Source organism: Bos grunniens, chromosome 17 (assembly GCF_055505025.1).
Source record: "Bos grunniens cultivar Pamir isolate PY7600 chromosome 17, Bosgru_T2T1.0, whole genome shotgun sequence".
In the NCBI taxonomy this organism is placed as follows: Eukaryota; Metazoa; Chordata; class Mammalia; order Artiodactyla; family Bovidae; genus Bos; species Bos grunniens.
In genome coordinates this window covers 6,616,167-6,634,286 of record NC_141181.1, presented here as the reverse complement: position 1 = coordinate 6,634,286, position 18,120 = coordinate 6,616,167, and the positions used below count along the sequence as shown (strand labels likewise).

Below are 18,120 nucleotides of genomic sequence, written 5' to 3'. Positions count from 1 at the left end.
TTGAAGATGAATGTGTGTGTGGGCTTCCCAGGCGGTACTAGTGGTAAAGAACCCACCTGCCAACGCAGAAGACATTAGAGATGCAGATTCAATCCCTTTAGGCGGGCTTGGCAACCCACTCCATTATTCTTGCCTGGAGAATCCCATGGGCAGAGGAGCCTGGCAGGCTGTAGTCCGTAGAGTTGTAAAAAGTTGGGAAAAAAAAAAAAGTTGGACATGACTGAAGTGACTCAGCACGCAAGCATGCATATGTGTGGGCATGTGTATTTCTCCGCACTATCTGTTCTGTTCCATTGACATGTGTGTCTGTTTTTATAATAATACTGTACTGTTTTGATTACTACAGCTTTGTAACATATTTTGAAATCAGAAAGCATGATCCTCCAGCTTTTCTGTTCTTCCTCAAGACTGCTTTGACTGCTCAGGGTCATTTATGGTTTCCTTTGAATTTTAGGATTATATATTCTATTTCTCTGAAAAATGCCACTGGAATTTTGATAGGGATTGCATTGAATCTGTAGATTGCTTTGGTAGTGTGGACATTTTAATGATATGAATTCTTCCAATCCATGAGCACAGAATATCTTTACATTTGTTTATGTCTTCAATTTCTTTCACCAATATCTTATAGTTTCCAGTGTAAATGTCTTTTACATCCTTAGTTAAATTTATTCCTAGGTGTTTTATTCTTTTTGATTCAGTTGTAAATATAATTATTTTCTTAATTTCTCTGATAGTTCATTATTAGTGTATAGAAATGAACAGTTTTTGTATATTGATTTTATATCCTACAACTTTACTGTACTTATTCTAACAGTTTAGTGATAAAGTTTTTAGGATTTATATATGTATATGTGTATAGGTTTCCCAGGTGGCATTAATGGTAAACAAACCACCTGTCAATGCAGGAGACATAAGAGATATGGGTTTTATCCCTGGGTGGAGAAGATCCCTGGAGAAGGGCATGGCGACCCACTCCAGTATTCTTACCTGGAGAATCTTATGGACAGAGGAGCCTGGTGGGCTACAGTGGAGAGGGTTGCAAAGAGTCGGACACGACTGAAACGATTTAGCACATATATGTGCTAAGCATATGTTATATGTATATGAACATTGTCATCTCCAGATCATGACAGTTTTAGTTTTTACTTCTTCCTTTCCAATTTGTACACCTTTTATTTTTCTTGCCTATGTGCTCTGGCTAGAACTTCCAATACTAGAATAAAAGTGGTGAGAATGAGTATTCTTATCTTATTCCTGATCTTAGGGGAAAACTTTAGCTTTTTGTTATTAAGTATAATGTTAGCTGTGGGCTTGTCATACATAGCCTTTATTATATTGAGGTATGGTTTCCTCTAAATTCACTTTGTTGAGTTTTTTAATCATTAGATATTGAATTCTGACAATGCCTTTTCTGCATCTATCAATGATTATATGAGTTTTATTCTTCATTGTGTTAATGTAGTATATCACATTGATTTTGTGAGTGTTGAACCATCCTTTAATTACTAGAATAAATCCCACTTGATAATGGTGTTGAATTTGGTTTGCTAATGTTTTGTTGAGAATGTGTACACTTATGTTCATCATGGGTATTAGCCTATAATTTTCTTTCCCTGTGGAATCCTTGTCTGATTTTGGTATCAGGGTGATGGAGACCTCATAGGATGAGTTTGGAGATGTTCCTTCCTCTGCAGCTTTCAGGAATAGTTTCAGAAGGATAGACAATAACTCTTCACTTGTAATTTGATTACTATAAGTGCCATGTTTGACCCTAATTATAAAGGACACATTTCCTTGTTTTTTTGTGTGTGTATCTATTTTAGATTTTTGGTTTGCTGTTACCATGAGGTTTTTGTGTAGCAGTCTCTCTCTGAGAGAGAGAGATGATTGTATATGTGTATGTGTGTGTGTGTGTGTGTGTGTGTGTGTTTATATACGGAAGAAGGCAATGGCACCCCACTCCAGTACTCTTGCCTGGAAAGTCCCATGGACGGAGAAGCCTGGTGGGCTGCAGTCCATGGGGTCGCACAGAGTTGGACACGACTGAAGCGACTTAGCAGCAGCAGCAGCATATATATATACATTTATATATACACATACATACACATACACTGAATGTTTTAAGTTGCTGATCTTTTAATTTCAAATGAATTTAAAAGCCCTGCATTTTCACTCTACTCCCCTCATGATTACTATTTCTGATGTCATATTTTATATCTGATTGTTTTATGTATCCCTTAAGTGCTTGTTGATACAGATGATTTTACCGTTTTGTCTTTTAATTTTCCTACTGGTCTTGTGTGTGGATGATTTCCTACCTTTACTGTATGTTTGCTTTACTGGTGAACTTTTTCATTTTGTAGTTTCTTATTTCTAGTTGTGGCCTTTTCTTTTCGCCTGGAGAAGTTCCTTGAACGTTTGTCGTAAAGCTGGTTTGGTGGTGCTGAAGTCTTCTAAATTTTGATGCCTATAAAGCTTTTAATCTCTTCATCAGGTCTGAATCAGAGCCTTGCTGGCAGAGTATTCTTGTAGGTTTTTCCCTTTCATCACTTTAAATAGATGGTGCCACTCCCTTCTGGTCTGCAGAATTTCTGCTAAAAAATAAGCTGAGTTTTATGGGAGTTCCCTTGTATACTGTTTGCTGCTTTTCCCTTGCTGCTTTTAACTTCTCTTTTTCTCATTTTAATTACAATGTGTCTTGGTGTGTTCTTTTAGGATTAATCCTGAATGGGGCACTCTGTGCTTCCTGGATTTGGATGACTATTTCCTTTCCTGTGTCATGAAAGTTTTCAGCTATTTGGTCTTCAGATGTGTTCTTGACAGCTTTCTCCTTCTTGGACCCCTATAATGTGAATATTATTTTGCTTGATGTTACCCCAGGGGTCTCTTAAACTGTTCCCATTTCTTTTCATTCTTTGTTTCTGATCCACAGCAATGATTTTCACTATTCTGCCTTCCAGCTTGCTGGTTTGTTCTTCTGTGGATTTTAGTCTCCTGATGAATTTTTTATTTTAGTTATTGTATTGTTCATGTCTGCTTGGTTGTTCTTTATATTTTCTAACTCTTAAAAAAACCCTATCTCCTGGGAATTCCGTGGTAATCCAGTAATTAGGATTCTGTGTTCTTGTTACTGAGAGCCTGGATTTAATCCCTTGTTGGGGAACTAAAATCCCACAGTCCGCATGGTGTAGCCAAACAAACAAACCCTAAAGGAAAAAAACCAAACAAACCTTCTCTCTACATCCATTCTTCTTCCAAGTCTTTGACCATCTTTATGATCATTAATCTGAACTCTTTCTTGGATAGGTTGCTTGTCTTTACTTAGTTTCTCTTCCAGAATTCCTTCATCAGAAACGTATTCCTATGCTGATTCACTTTGTCCAAGTTGCCATTGATATTTTTATGTATTTGGTAAGTTACTTATGTTTCTCTACTTTGGAGAAGTGGCCCTCTGTAGGAGACACCCTATGCACCCTAGCAGTGCTCTCCTTTCTAGTCACCCAGGGTATATGCTCTGGGAATTCCCCCTAGGAGAGCTGTGTGGGTCCTTCAGCTGTGGTGGGCTTATTATGTGAGTGATCTGATAGGCTTGGTTGGCCCCTCAGTTCAGTTCATTTCAGTTCAGTCACTCAATCGTGTCCGACTCTTTGTGACCCATGAACTGCACATGCCAGGCCTCCCTGTCCATCACCAACTCCTGGAGTCCACCCAAACCCATCTCCATCGAGTCGGTGATGCCATCCAACCATCTCATCCTCTGTCGTCCCCTTCTCCTCCCACCTTCAATCTTTTCCAGCATCAGGGTCTTTTCAAATGAATAAGCTCTTCGCATCAGGTAGCCAAAGTATTAGAGTCTCAGCTTCAACATAAGTCCTTCCAATGAACACCCAGGACTGATCTCCTTTAGGATGGACTGGTTGGATCTCCCTGCAGTCCAAGGGACCTCCAGAGTCTTCTCCAACACCACAGTTCAAAAGCAACAATTCTTCAGTGCTCAGCTTTGGAGAAGGAAATGGCAACCCACTCCAGTATTCTTGCCTGGAGAATCCCATGGACGGAGGAGCTTGGTGGGCTACAGTCCACAGGTCACAAAGAGTCGGACACAACTGAGCGACTTCACTTTCACTTCAGTTTCACTTTCAGCTTTCTTTATAGTCCAACTCTCACATCCATACATGACCACTGGAAAAACCATAGCCTTGACTAGATGGACCTTTGTTGGTAAAGGAATGTCTCTGCTTTTTAATATGCTGTGTAGGTTGGTCATAACTTTCCTTCCAAGGAGTAAGTATCTTTTAATTTCATGGCTGCAATCACCATCTGCAGTGATTTTGGAGCCCCCAAAAATAAAGTCAGCCACTGTTTCCACTGTTTCCCCATCTATTTGCCGTGAACTGATGGGACTGGATGCCATGATCTTTGTTTTCTGAATGTTGAGGTTTAAGCCAACTTTTTCACTCTCCTCTTTCACTTTCATCAAGAGGCTCTTTAGTTCTTCTTCACTTTCTGCCATAAGGGTGATGTCATCTGCATATCTGAGGTTATTGATATTTCTCCCGGCAATCTTGGTTCCAGCTGTGCTTCCTCCAGCTCAGCGTTTCTCATGATGTACTCTGCATATAAGTTAAATAAGCAGGGTGACAATATACAGCCTTGACGTAATCCTTTTCCTATTTGGAACCAGTCTGTTGTTCTATGTCCAGTTCGAACTGTTGCTTCCTGACCTGCATACAGATTTCTCAGGTTGGCCCCTAGTCCAGTTGATTGCCAGGACCTTCCCTGAAGAGGTGTGCTGGCTCTGTTTAGAGGGGTCTGGTCATGAGGTGCCTGGTTGGAGAGCTTTGGGGACTGTAGCGCTAGCTAACTGGCATGCAGAGTCAGGGTCCCAAAGAATCTGGGGGTGTTGCCCACTCCCCCTGGCAGGTGAAGCCAGATCTTGGGATTAATGCCAGACTACTGTAATCAAGATGGCAGAGTAGAAGGACATATGCCCATTTTCTCCTTCAAGAACTCCAGAATTACAACTTGCTGCTGAACAACCATTGACAGAAGATGGTTGGATGCCACCAAAAAAGGATACCTCACATCCAAGGGCAAAGGAGAAGCCCCAGAAAGATGGTAGGAGGGGCAAAATTGTGTTTACACTCAAACTCCATACCCGTCAGAGATGCTTGGAGGGCTCAAACAAAACCTTGTGTGCACCAGGACACAGAGACCCCACAGAAACTGAGCCAGACCTGCCTTCGAGTGTCTCCTGTGAAGGTACAGGTCAGCAGGGACCTGCCACAGGGGCTCTTGGTGCAGCAGACCTGGGTGTGGCATAAGCCTTCTTGGAGGAGGTCACCATTAATGCCACCATGCTGCTAAGTCGCTTCAGTCGTGTCTGACTCTGTGCGATCCCATAGACGGCAGCCCACCAGGCTCCCCCGTCCCTGGGATTCTCCAGGCAAAAACACTGGACTGGGTTGCCATTTCCTTCTCCAATGCATGAAAGTGAAAAGTGAAAGTGAAGTCACTCAGTCGTGTCCGACTCTTAGTGACCCCATGGACTGCCACAGAGCTGCCAGAACTCACACAGGACTGGGAAAACAGGCTCTTGGAGGGCACAAACAGAACCTTATGTGCACCACGACCCAGGAGGAAGGAGCAGTGACCCCACAAGCGACTGACCCAGACGTGCCTGTGAGTGTCCAGAAGTCTATGGCGAAGGCATGGGCAGCCTGCTGCAGGGTCGGGGGCACTGAGGGTGGCAATGCATGCAGGGGACCTTTGGAAGGAGGTCACCATTATCTTCATCACCTTCACCATAGTTTGGTCTCAGGGCAAGCAACAGGTAGGGAACACAACCCTTCCCATTAATAGAAAATTGGATTAAAGATTTACTGAGCATGGCCCCATCAGAACAAGACCCAGTTTCCCCAACAGTCAGTCTCTCCCATCAGGAAGCTCCCATAAGCTTCTTATCTTTATCCATCAGAGGGCAGACAGAATGAAAACCACAGTCACAGAAAACTAATCAAACTGATCACATGGAACACAGCCTTGTCTAGCTCAATGAAACTATGAGCCATGACGTGTTGGGCCACCCAAGACAGACAGGTCATGGTGGAGATTTCTGACAAAACGTGATCCGCTGAAGAAGAGAATGGCAAACTGCTTCAGCATTCTTGCCTTGAGAACCCCATGAACAGTATGAAAAGGCAAAAAGATAGAACACTGAAAGATGAACTCCCCAGGTTGGTACATGTCCAATATGCTACTGGAGAAGAGTGGAGAAATAACTCCAGGAAGAATGAAGAGATGGAGCCAAAGCAAAAACAAAACCCATTTGTGGATGTGACTGGTGATGGAAGTAAAGTTCAGTGCTGTAAAGAGCAATATTGCATAGGAACCTGGAATGTTAGGTCCATGAATCAAGGTAAACTGTGAGATGGCAAGAGTGAACAAACAGGAGATGAACAAACCTGGAATGTTAGGTCCATGAATCAAGGTAAACTGTGAGATGGCAAGAGTGAACAACAACATTTTAGGAATCAGTGAACTAAAATGGACTGGAATGGGTGAATTTAACTGAGATGACCATTATATCTACTATTATGGGCAAGAATCCCTGAGAAGAAATGGAGTAGCCATCAAAGTCAACAAAAGAGCCCAAAATGCAGTACTTGGACTCAGTCTGAAAAATGACAGAATGATCTCTGTTTGTTTCCAAGGCAAACCATTCATTATCACAGTAATCTAAGTCTATGCCCCAACCAGTAATGCTGAAGAAGCTGAAGTTGAACAGTTCTATGAAGACCTAAAAGATCTTCTAGAAATAACACCCAAAAAAAGATGTCCTTTTCATTATAGGGGACTGGAATGCAAAAGTAGGAAGTCAAGAGATATCTGGAGTAACAGGCAAATTTGGCCTTGGAGCACAAAAGGAACCCAGGCAAAGGCTAACAGAGTTTTGCCAAGAGAACGCACTGGTCATAGCAAACGCCCTCTTCCAACATCACAAGAGACAACTCTACACAAGGACATCACCAGATGGTCAGTACCGACATCAGGTTGATTATATTCTTTGCAGCCAAACATGGAGAAGCTCTATGCAGTCAGTTGTATAGACAGGGAGCTGACTGTGGTTCAGATCACGAACTCCTTATGGCCAAATTCAGACTTAAATTGAAGAAAGTTGGGGAAAGCCACTAGACCACTCAGTTCAGTTCGGTTCAGTTGCTCAGTCGTGTCCGACTCTCTGCGACCCCATGAATCACAGCACGCCAGGCCTCCCTGTCCATCACCAACTCCTAGAGTTCACTCAAACTCATGTCCATCAAGTTGGTGATGCCATCCAGCCATCTCATCCTCTGTCATCCCCTTTTACTCCTACACCCAATCCTTCCCAGTATCAGGGTCTATTCCAATCAGTCAACTCTTTGCATCAGGTGGCCAAAGTATTGGAGTTTCAGCTTCAGCATCAGTCCTTCCAATGAACACCCAGGACTGATCTCCTTTAGGATGGACTGGTTGGATCTCCTTGCAGTCCAAGGGACTCTCAAGAGTCTTCTCCAACACCACAGTTCAAAAGCATCAATTCTTCGGTGCTCAGCTTTCTTCACAGTCCAACTCTCACATCCATACATGACCACTGGAAAAACCATAGCCTTGACTAGACAGACTTTAGTTGGCAAAGTAATGTCTCTGCTTTTGAATATGCTATCTAGGTTGGTCATAACTTTCCTTCCAAGGAGTAAGTGTCTTTTAATTTCATGGCTGCAATCACCATCTACAGTGATTTTTGGAGCCCCCAAAAATAGTCTGCCACTCTTTGCACTGTTTCCCCATCTATTTCCCATGAAGTGATGGGAATAGATGCCATGATCTTAGTTTTCTGAATGTTGAGCTTTAAGCCAACTTTTTCACTCTCCTCTTTCATTTTCATCAGGAGGCTTTTTAGTTCCCCTTCACTTTCTGCCATAAGGGTGGTGTCATCTGCATATCTGGGGTTATTGATATTTCTCCAGGAAGTCTTGATTACAGCTTCTGCTTCATCCAGCCCAGTGTTTCTCATGATGTACTCTGCATATAAGTTAAATAAGCAGGGTGACAATATACAGCCTTGACTACTGTACTCCTTTTCCTATTTGGAACCAGTCTGTTGTTCCATGTCCAGTTCTAACTGTTGCTTCCTGACCTGCATATAGGTTTCTCAAGAGGCAGGGCAGGTGGTCTGGTATGCCCCAACCAGTAACGCTGAACAAGCTGAAGTTGAACGGTTCTATGAAGACTTACAAGACCTTTTAGAACTAACACCCAAAAAAGATGTTCTTTTCATTATAGGGGACTCGAATGCAAAAGTAGGAAGTCAAGAAACACCTGGGGTAACAGGCAAATTTGACCTTGAAATATGGAATGAAGCAGGGCAAAGGCTAATAGAGTTTTGCCAAGAGAATGCACTGGTCATAGCAAACACCCTCTTCCAACAACACAAGAGAAGACTCTACACATGGACATCACCAGATAGTCAACACCTAAATCAGATTGATTATATTCTTTGCAGCCAAAGATGGAGAAGCTCTATACCATCAGCCAAAACAAGACCGGGAGCTGACTGTGGCTCAGATCATGAACTCCTTATTGCCAAATTCAGACTTAAATTGAAGAAAGTAGGGAAAACCACTAGACCATTCAGGTAAGACCTAAATCAAATCCCTTAAGATATACAGTAGAAGTGACAAATAGATTGAAGGGATTAGATCTGATAGAGTGCCTGAAGAAATATGGAAAGAGGTTTGTGACATTGTACAGGAGGCAGTGATCAAGACCATCCCCAAGAAAAAGAAATGCAAAAAGGCAAAATGGTTGTTTAAGGAGGCTTTAGAAATAGCTGAGAAAAGAAGTGAAAGGCACAGGAGGAATGGAAAGATATACCCATTTGAATGCAAAGATTCAAAGAATAGCAAGGAGAGATAAGAAAGCCTTCCTCAGTGATCAATGCAAAGAAATAGAGGAAAACAACAGAATGGGAAAGACTAGAGACCTCTTTAAGAAAATGAGACATACAAAGGGAATATTTCCTGCAAACATGGGCACAATAAAGGACAGAAATGGTGTGGACCTAACAGAAGCAGATGATATTAAGAAGAGGTGGCAAGAATAACCAAAAGAACTATACAAAAAAGATCTTCATGACCCAGATGACCGTGATGGGGTGATCACTCACCTAGAACCAGACATCCTGGAATGTGAAGTCAAGTGGGCCTTAGGGAGCATCACTTCGAACAAAGCTAGTGGAGGTGATGGAATTCAGTTGAGCTATTTCAGATCCTAAAATGATGCTGTGAAAGTGCTGGACTCAATAAGCCAGCAAATTTGGAAAACTCAGCAGTGGCCACAGGACTGGAAAAGGTCAGTTTTCATTCCAATCCCAAAGAAAGGCAATGCCAAAGAATGCTCAAACTACTGCACAATTGCACTCATCTCCCATACTAGCATAGTAATGCTCAAAATTCTCCAAGACAGGCTTCAACAGCAAGTGAACTGAGAACTTCCAGATGTTCAAGCTGGATTTAGAAAAGGCAGAGGAACCAGAGATCAAATTGCCAACATCCCTTGGATCACAGAAAAAGCAAGAGAGTTCCATAAAAACATCTACTTCTGCTTTACTGACTGTGCCTAAGCCTTTGACTGTGTGGATCACAACAGACTGTGGAAAATTCTTAAAGAGATGGGAATACCAGAACACCTACCTACCTCCTGAGAAATCTGTATGCAGGTCAGGAAACAACAGTTAGAACTGGACATGGAACAACAGACTGATTCCAAATCAGGAAAGGAGTATGTCAAGGCTGTATATTGTCACTCTGCTTATTTAACTTCTACGCAGAGTACATCATGAGAAACGCTGGGCTGGAAGAAGCACAAGTTGGAATTAAGATTGCCGGGAGAAATATCAACAACCTCAGATATGCAGATGACACCACCCTTATGGCAGAAAATGAAGAGGAACTAAAGAGCCTCATGATGAAAGTGAAAGAGGAGAGTGAAAAAGTTGGCTTCCAGCTCAACATTCAGAAAACGAAGATCGTGGCATCTGGTCCCATCACTTCATGGCAAATAGATGGGGAAACAGTGGAAACAGTGGCTGACTTTATTTTTCTGGGCTCCAAGATTGTTGCAGATGGTGATTGCAGCCATGAAATGAAAAGACTTTTACTCCTTGGAAGGAAAGTTATGACCAACCTAGACAGCATATTGATAAGCAGAGACATTACTTTGCCAACGAAAGTCCATCTAGTCAAGGCTATGGTTTTTCCAGTAGTCATGTATGGATGTGAGAGTTGGACTGTGAAGAAGGCTGAGTGCCGAAGAATTGATGCTTTTGAACTGTGGTGTTGGAGAAGACTCTTGCGAGTCCCTTGGACTGCAAGGAGATCCAACCAGTCCATCCTAAAGGAGATCAGTCCTGGGTGTTCATTGGAAGGCCTGATGCTGAAGCTGAAACTCCAATACTTTGGCCACCTGATGTGAAGAGCTGATTCATTTTAAAAGACTGTGATGCTGGAAAAGATTGAGGGCAGTAGGAGAAGGAGACGACAGAGGATAAGATGGTTGGATGGCATCACCGACTCAATGGACGTGGGTTTGGGTAGACTCTGGGGGTTGGTGATGGACAGGGAGGCCTGGCGTGCTCCTGTTCATGGGGTCACAAAGAGTCGGACATGAATGAGCGACTGAACTGATAAGGCTGGTCTAGCGTTATGAACTTTAAAATTTTTTCTGTCTGGAAAAGTTTATTTCTCCTTCGACTCTGAATGATAATCTAGTTGGGTGGAGTATTCTTGATTGAATAATTTTTTCTTTTTAGCATTTTGAATATATTGTGCCACTTCTTCTGGCCTACACAGTGTCTACTGAGAAGTCTAATAGTCTTATAGGGGTTCCCTTGAGTGTAAAAGGTTTTCCTATTTCTGCGTTTAAGGTTGTCTCCTTGTCTTTAACTTTTGACATTGTGGTTATATATCTTAGTGTAGGTCTCTTTGGGTTCATCTTATTTGCAGCTCTATGGGCTTCTTGAATCTGGATGTCTGTTCCCTTCCTCCAGCGTAGGGAAGTTTTTGGGAAGTCATTATTTATTTAAGTAAGTTTTTCTGCCTCCTTTTGTCTTCTGGTATTTCTATTATGTGAATGTTGGTCTGCTTGATGTCATCCCACAAGTATATTAAGCTACCTTCATTAAAAATTTTTTTTTTCTGCTGTGATTGGATGAGTTCTACTGACCTGTCGATGTCTTTCTTTGCCTCATCTAGTTGACTGTTGAGTGCCTCTAATGTGTTTTTCAGTCCAGTTATTTATTCCAGCTCATCAACTTCTGTTTGGTACTTTCTTATGTTCTTCCACTTCTTTGCTGTAGTTCTCACTGTGTTCAGACGTTCTTCTTCTACATTCTGTGAGCATCTTTATGAACAATTTAAAAAACTATCGGGTAAATCACAACTCTATTTCATTAAGGATTTTTCCCCTTAAGATTATATCTTGTTCTTTCATTTGAAACAGGTTCCTCTATTTCTTCACTTTTCTTGATTCTGTGTTGGCTGTTTTATCTTATACGTAAAAACCAACTCTTTTTTAAAATGTAATTGAAGTATAGTTGATTTATAATGTATTTATGCTGTACAGTCAAGTGATTCAGTTACATATATATAGACATATATATACACACACATATATTCTTTTTTATATTCTTTTCCATTATGGGTTATCACAGGACATTGAATATAATTCTCTGTGTCATATAGTAGGATCTTTTTTATCCATTTTTAAAATAACAGTTTGTATAAAATAGCCAGGCTTCACTGGTGGCTCAGTGGTAAAGAATCTGCCTGCAATGGAGGAGACACAGGCTTGATCTCTGGGTTAAGAAGATCCCCTGGAAGAGGGCATGGAAACCCACTCCAGTACTATTACCTGAAGAATCCCATGGACAGAGGAGCCTGGCAGGCTGCAGTCCATGGTATAGCAGGAGTCGAACAAGACTGAAGCCACCTAGCACACATACATAAAACAGCCACCTCTTCAGTCTTGAAGTCATGACTTCATGTGGAACATGAACCTTCTTGTTCGACACTGCACTAGCTCTTGCTTGTCTCCCGAACTTTTGTGATTGTCCACACAACCTATTTTAGACTCCCAGGCATTGATGGTGTGCCAAGACCTGTCAGTGTCCCAAAGGGGTTGTTCTTAGTCACTGCCTAGTTTCAAGCTAATTGGAAACCAGACTCTCAGGTAGCAACTTTTAAAGTATGCAAATATATCTACTCCTGTGGGAACACAAGTGTTAAGTCCTGCTGGCCACCAGAGCCAAGTAATAAAGAGGTGCTCCTGGTGGCAGCTACAAAAATTGGGGCAAAAAAGTGTGTGCACTCTCCTTTCTGGGAGCTGCTGGTGAGTTGGAGAGTGCTTAGGAGGAGAATGCAAAGATGTCAGTTTCCAGCCTCCATCTCTGGAGAGTACTCTGGTAGGTCCTTAGAAGTATGTTTAATTAGATGCTTGCCCCTTGGACCAAGGCTTTAATATAACCAAATGAACTCCTTTCATGTAAAATCTAGACTCCTCACAATTGGCTGCCTCTCTGATGGTCCCTGGGGTGGGTGAGTCTGAATGCACTAACCCTTTAAGAGTTGTTTCCCAGTCCTTTGTAGCCTGGTGGGTTTCATGGTTGTAGCCCCACTGGTATTTAAAACTTAATGTTTAGGGGGGAGTTTGTGTGTCTCAGATGTAGGTTTTAAAATTTGGGTGCCCAATGTGGGATTGAAACTCTTTGTTCTTCTGAGAGAAGCTCTACTTTTCGAGTCCCCTCCTGAATTGTGTGTTACAAAGCCAGGGTTGTTTTTAAGCCTGTCCTACCCACTTCAGTGGGGCTTCCCTGGTGGCTCAGTGATAAAGAATCTGCCTACCAATGCACGAGGTACATGTTTGATCCCTGGGTGGGGAAGATCCCCTGGAGAAGGAAATGGCAACTCCCTCTGATATTCTTGCCTGGAGAATCCCATGGACAGAGGAGCCTGGCAGGCTACAGTGCATGGGGTTGCAAAGAGTTGGACATGACTTAGCGAATGGACAACAAGCTACTTCAGTGTGGGTTTTTTCCCCTCATTTCCTCATCTGTAGGAATTGCTTGCTAGTTCTTGCCCTGCCCCACCCCAGAAGAAGTTGTTTATACGTAGCTATACATTTAGTGTGTCTGAGGGATGAGCTGAGTTTAGGATCTTCCCATGTCAAATTTGCCCTAGAATTTTCAAATACTAGTCTTTGAGATCTTTCCAGAGCTCCAGCTACAATTACTACCCTTTAAAAAAACATCCTGTAACTCTAATCATGTTATACCTTGTTTATAGTAATTAAAGAATCTGCCTGCAATGCGGGAGACCTGGGTTCAATCCCTGGGTTGGGAAGATCTGCTGGAGAAGGGAAAGTACTCACTCCAGTATTCTGGCAGTTTTCACTTTCATAGTAATTAGGGTAAAAAGTTTATGGAATTGGGCATGTTTTCTTGCTTAAAAAATGTCACTTAAAATGTTGGTTGGTGATCAAAATAAAATAAAATATAAATTTTGACTCATTAAAATCTGGGAATGTAAGAATTCAAAAAGTGTTGACTTTATTCTGTTTGTGGAATAAACTTTATTTTAAATAAACAAAAAAAGTTTATTTTCCTTACTGGATTACAGTGGTAAAGATGGTGTTGTGTTCATTTTTGTGGCCCCTTTAAGGACTAATGGAATGTTTGGAATTTGTTGGGTTCTTGAAGGTTCTTGAAATATATATAAAATATAGAAAGGAAGGAAAGGAAGGAAGAAAATAAATGTATGTAAAATATTCAAAGAAAGGAACAAAATAAACATATTTGTGCACATACACACATTGTTATCTTCTTTATTCTTAAGGCATGTATTTATATTTAGAGAAATATATTTGCATTGATAGTTTGATGTATTGAACCAGGAACTTCTGATGTTAGATAAGATGGTAAGCTAAGAATGGCTGCTGGCTCTTTCTCATGCACAACAATTCCAGAGACACCAGAAAGGAGATATCCAGAAGTGGAATATAAGAGAAGAATTTCAACCTGATTAAGAACATCAACCAACAATCTATGGCAAATATCATATTTAACAGAACTTAAACGTGATATTATCTAGGCCTGTGTTTGTTATATGTACATGAAACCCTGACAACAGTGGTATAAACATACAAATGTTGGCTTTTTCCTAATAATAAAAAGGAAGTCCAGAGGTGAGCAGCACAGCCCTGTACATGGCCTAAAACTCCCCTCAATCCCTCACATTCAGCTTTTGTTTTCATGCTAAGGTGGTTTCTACCTCTGGCTCTAGACAAGAAGAAGAAGACAGAAAAAAGGGTAGAGAGATGTGGACCAAGCCAGTTGGGCTTTCTGGAAGCTCACCTGGGCATGTCCCCCTAACATCCCATTGTCTTGGACTGCATTACACAACCACCTTTAGTTACAAAAGCAGTTGCATTCTGCCTCTATAAACAAAATTGATTTCTGGTAGAAAGCAAAAAATAACAGAGAGACTTGAAACTGGGCTGACAACTGGTTGTGTCTGCTTGCGTCTTCACTTTAAGTAGAGAAAAGCACGGTGATCCCTCTATGACCACTACTTTCAAGTTAATACTTGATTCTCGGCCATTGCAAAAAGAACAAAAATAAATGTGATATGTAACTGTCAGAGTGCTGTCACATACTTCAGAAAGTGTATCTAGCTGGTTTTAAAAGAAAATAACTTATTAAGCAATGTTAAGTAGCTTGTGCTTAGTCACTCAGTCGTGTCTGACTCTTTGTGACCCCATGAACAGTAGCCCACCAGGCTTCTCTGTCCATGGCATTTTTCAGGCAAGAATACTGGAGTGGGAAATTGCCATTTCCTTCTCCACAGGATCTTCCTGACCCAGGAATTGAACAAGGGTCTCCTGCATTGCAGGCAATTCCTTACTGCTGAGCCACCAGGGAAGCCGATATAATATAAAAAAATTAATCTAAAAAAAATGAAAATAATTATGGAAAAATTGTATGGCTTGATTAGTGAATATTAAGAACACCTAAATAAATGAAGCAACATACCATGCTAATAATGAGATAATTTAACTTTTTTTTTTTAGATCAACAGCTTTATTGAAAGATGAGAGAAGGGGAGGTGGGAGGGAAGCTCAAGAGGGCAGGGGGATATAGTTATACATATAGCAAATTCACTTCTTTGTGTAGCAGAAACTACCATGACACTGTAAAGCGATTATACTCCAATAAAAAATAATAACAAGAGCAGATCCCCTTCCTTCCCACAGTTCTGGTGCTGTAGGACTCAAACTCTGAGCATCCAGGTGTCCTGTGGGTAGAAGACAGGTCAGGGGTCAGATACCAGAATTTAGAACACGCCAGCAGCTGCAGGCAGCCCAGAGCAGAGGTACATGTCAGAGCCTGGGTTTTACCCCCCAACAAGGAGGAGCGAACAGTGAGCTGAGGCCCTGGTGGTTCTGGGCAAGGAATCTCACCTGTGACCAAAGTCACAGGTAATTTTCAACCAATGCCAATGAGATGATTTAACACTTTAAAGATTTAATTCCTCCAAAATTAATCTGCAAGTGCAGTGTGATTTGAAAAACAATTCCAGAAGGATTTTTTGGAGGTAAATCAATAAAATAATTCTGGAATATATTTGGTGAGTTATAAAGAGACAATTTTGGAAAATAAGCCAAAGCAATTGAAACAGTGTCACAGGATCAACTCTTTAAGCCAAGAGGGCAGGGTAGAAAATCAAGAAACAGACCTGTATATAAACGAGAATTTCTTATATGATAGAGAAATAAAGTCAGAAGGAACGATGGAGTATTAGTATTAATAAATGGCACTGAGAAATTTTCTCACTGCAAGGAGAGAAATACAATCAGATCCCCATATTATATAAAAGTAAACTCCAAATGTATTAAAAAATCTAAAGATAAAATATAAAATGAAAAAAGAAACTGTAAGAGTATCAGGAAAGGATTTCTTGAATAAGAGTTGCAGGTCAGGCCCTCTGGGAAACAGACTCTAAAATAAGAGATTTGTGTGGGGGCTGTTTATTGGGGTGTTCCCTCCGGCCCAACATGGATGAAGGCAGTCTTAGCCTGATCCCGTGAGGAACTCTGGAGCTGAGGGAGCCCTTCTGATTTGAACTCAAGCTTTACTCTTTGCATAGGCCAGTTGTTGGTTGCAGGTTGTCCCCAAGAAGTGGGCATGGCCCTGGGTGAGGCAGCAAGTCAAGGGCAATGCTCAAGTTTCCCACCTCTTCCCCTTGGCTATTGAATATAATGTTGCTCAGAATGTTGGTCTGCAGATATCTCTTCCAGATCCTGCTTTTAATTCTTTTGGATATATACTCAGTAGTGGAATTGCCGGAGCATATGGTAATTCTCCCTGATGCTGGGAAAGATGGAAGGCAAAAGGAGAAGAGGGTAGGAGGGGATGAGATGGTTAGATAGCGTCACTGACCCAGTGGACATGAGTTTGAGCAAACTCTGGGAGATGGTGAAGGACAGGGAAGCCTGGCGTGCTGCGGTCCACTGGCTCGCAAAGAGCTGGACACGACGTAGTGACTGAACAGCACAACAACGTGGTCATTCTAGTTTCACGTTTTTTGTGGCACTTACTGTTTTCCACAGTGGCTGTGCCATTTCATATCCCTACTGACAGTGCACAAGGCTTCCTATTTCTCTACATTCTCCCCAACACTTGTTATTTTCTGTTTTTTGCTTTTTATTGGCAGCCGTCCTAATGGGTATGAGGTGATATCTTAACTTTGATTTGCATTTGTAAACAAGTTTTTAAAAAGTTAATTTTTGGCCATACCCTGCCACATGTGAGATCTTAGTTCCCTGACCAGGGATAGAACCCACAACCCCTGCACTGGAACCACTAAACCACAGTAGAAGTTCCTTGATTTGCATTTTTAAATCTAGCTTGTTTTTTAAAAGTTTTGTCTTATAATTATAAAAATAGTGCATATTCATTATGGAAAATTTGGAAAACATAGAAAATCATAGTGGAAAAAGAAAAAACTCCCTCAGAATCCTGTTACTTTAACATAATCAGTGATAATACTTTGGTCTGTATCTTTCCAGTCTTTTTTTTTCTGTCCATATTTCCAGATGACTGGTGCTAAGTCATAATACCCCTTTGAGCAATTTAGAAAAAGACATCCTGTTCTCTAGGTGAATGCAACCCTGCGCCAGGGTGTATGGCTTTTGACAAGCAGAGAATAGCTAGATTTCAGATCTCACTTGCCCCTAGGGGAGGTAAATTATGCAGTGAAGAACTCCTGTAACCATATGTTGTAGTTCTGAATGTATCAAGAGATTTTTTATATATATATATTTTATAAATCTGAGATCATACTATTTGATAAACTATGTTTGGATAGGATAGAATTTTAGTTCATTCCTATTTATCAGTTAAATTATTTCCAAAGTTTTGATATTATAAAATCTTGCTAGTATGACAATACTTTTTTTTCCCTTCAAGAAAACTGTGTTTATTTGTATTCTTACCAACAATGTACAAACTTGTTGACCACTCTGCAACACTGTATATTAGTAAATTTTAAATCTTTTGGAGACTATAAATTATGTGTTCACCTTATTAATATTGAAGTTTGGTATATGTGGCCTTTTTCCTGTTACTTGCTGTACATTTGATATGACAATACTTGCACATGAATCTTTGTGTTTAGAATTATGTCTTTATGATAAAGTCCCTAGAAATTGCCTTGAAGACTAAATTAATGAGTGCTTATTATTATGTGCCTTAGACTTTACTTAGGAAAATATAAAGAGATAGAGATGTACAATTCTCATTCCAAACCAATTATCTAGGTACTGTGATTGTTACTTTGAGAGAGAAAGTTGAGGCACAACAAGAAATGAATGAGTACTTATTAAAGTTATTTGATGCAGGTCACAAAGCTGGGAAGCAGTTGAGCTGGGTTTTGAAGACATGACTGTCAGCTGCATCTGCTCTAGAGCCCCTAACATGCTAAAGTGATTCACTTTAAAAGAAAAGACAGATGGTTTTGAGAA

General features: G+C 40.9%; 1 non-coding gene across 1 annotated transcript; it reads right to left on the bottom strand.

Moving 5' to 3' along the window:
- Nucleotides 1–15,472: 15,472 nt before the first annotated feature.
- LOC147354973 (small nucleolar RNA ACA64) lies at nucleotides 15,473–15,592 on the bottom strand. The gene has a single exon (XR_015144938.1). It is a non-coding gene; the product is annotated as a small nucleolar RNA ACA64 (small nucleolar RNA).
- Nucleotides 15,593–18,120: the final 2,528 nt, after the last annotated feature.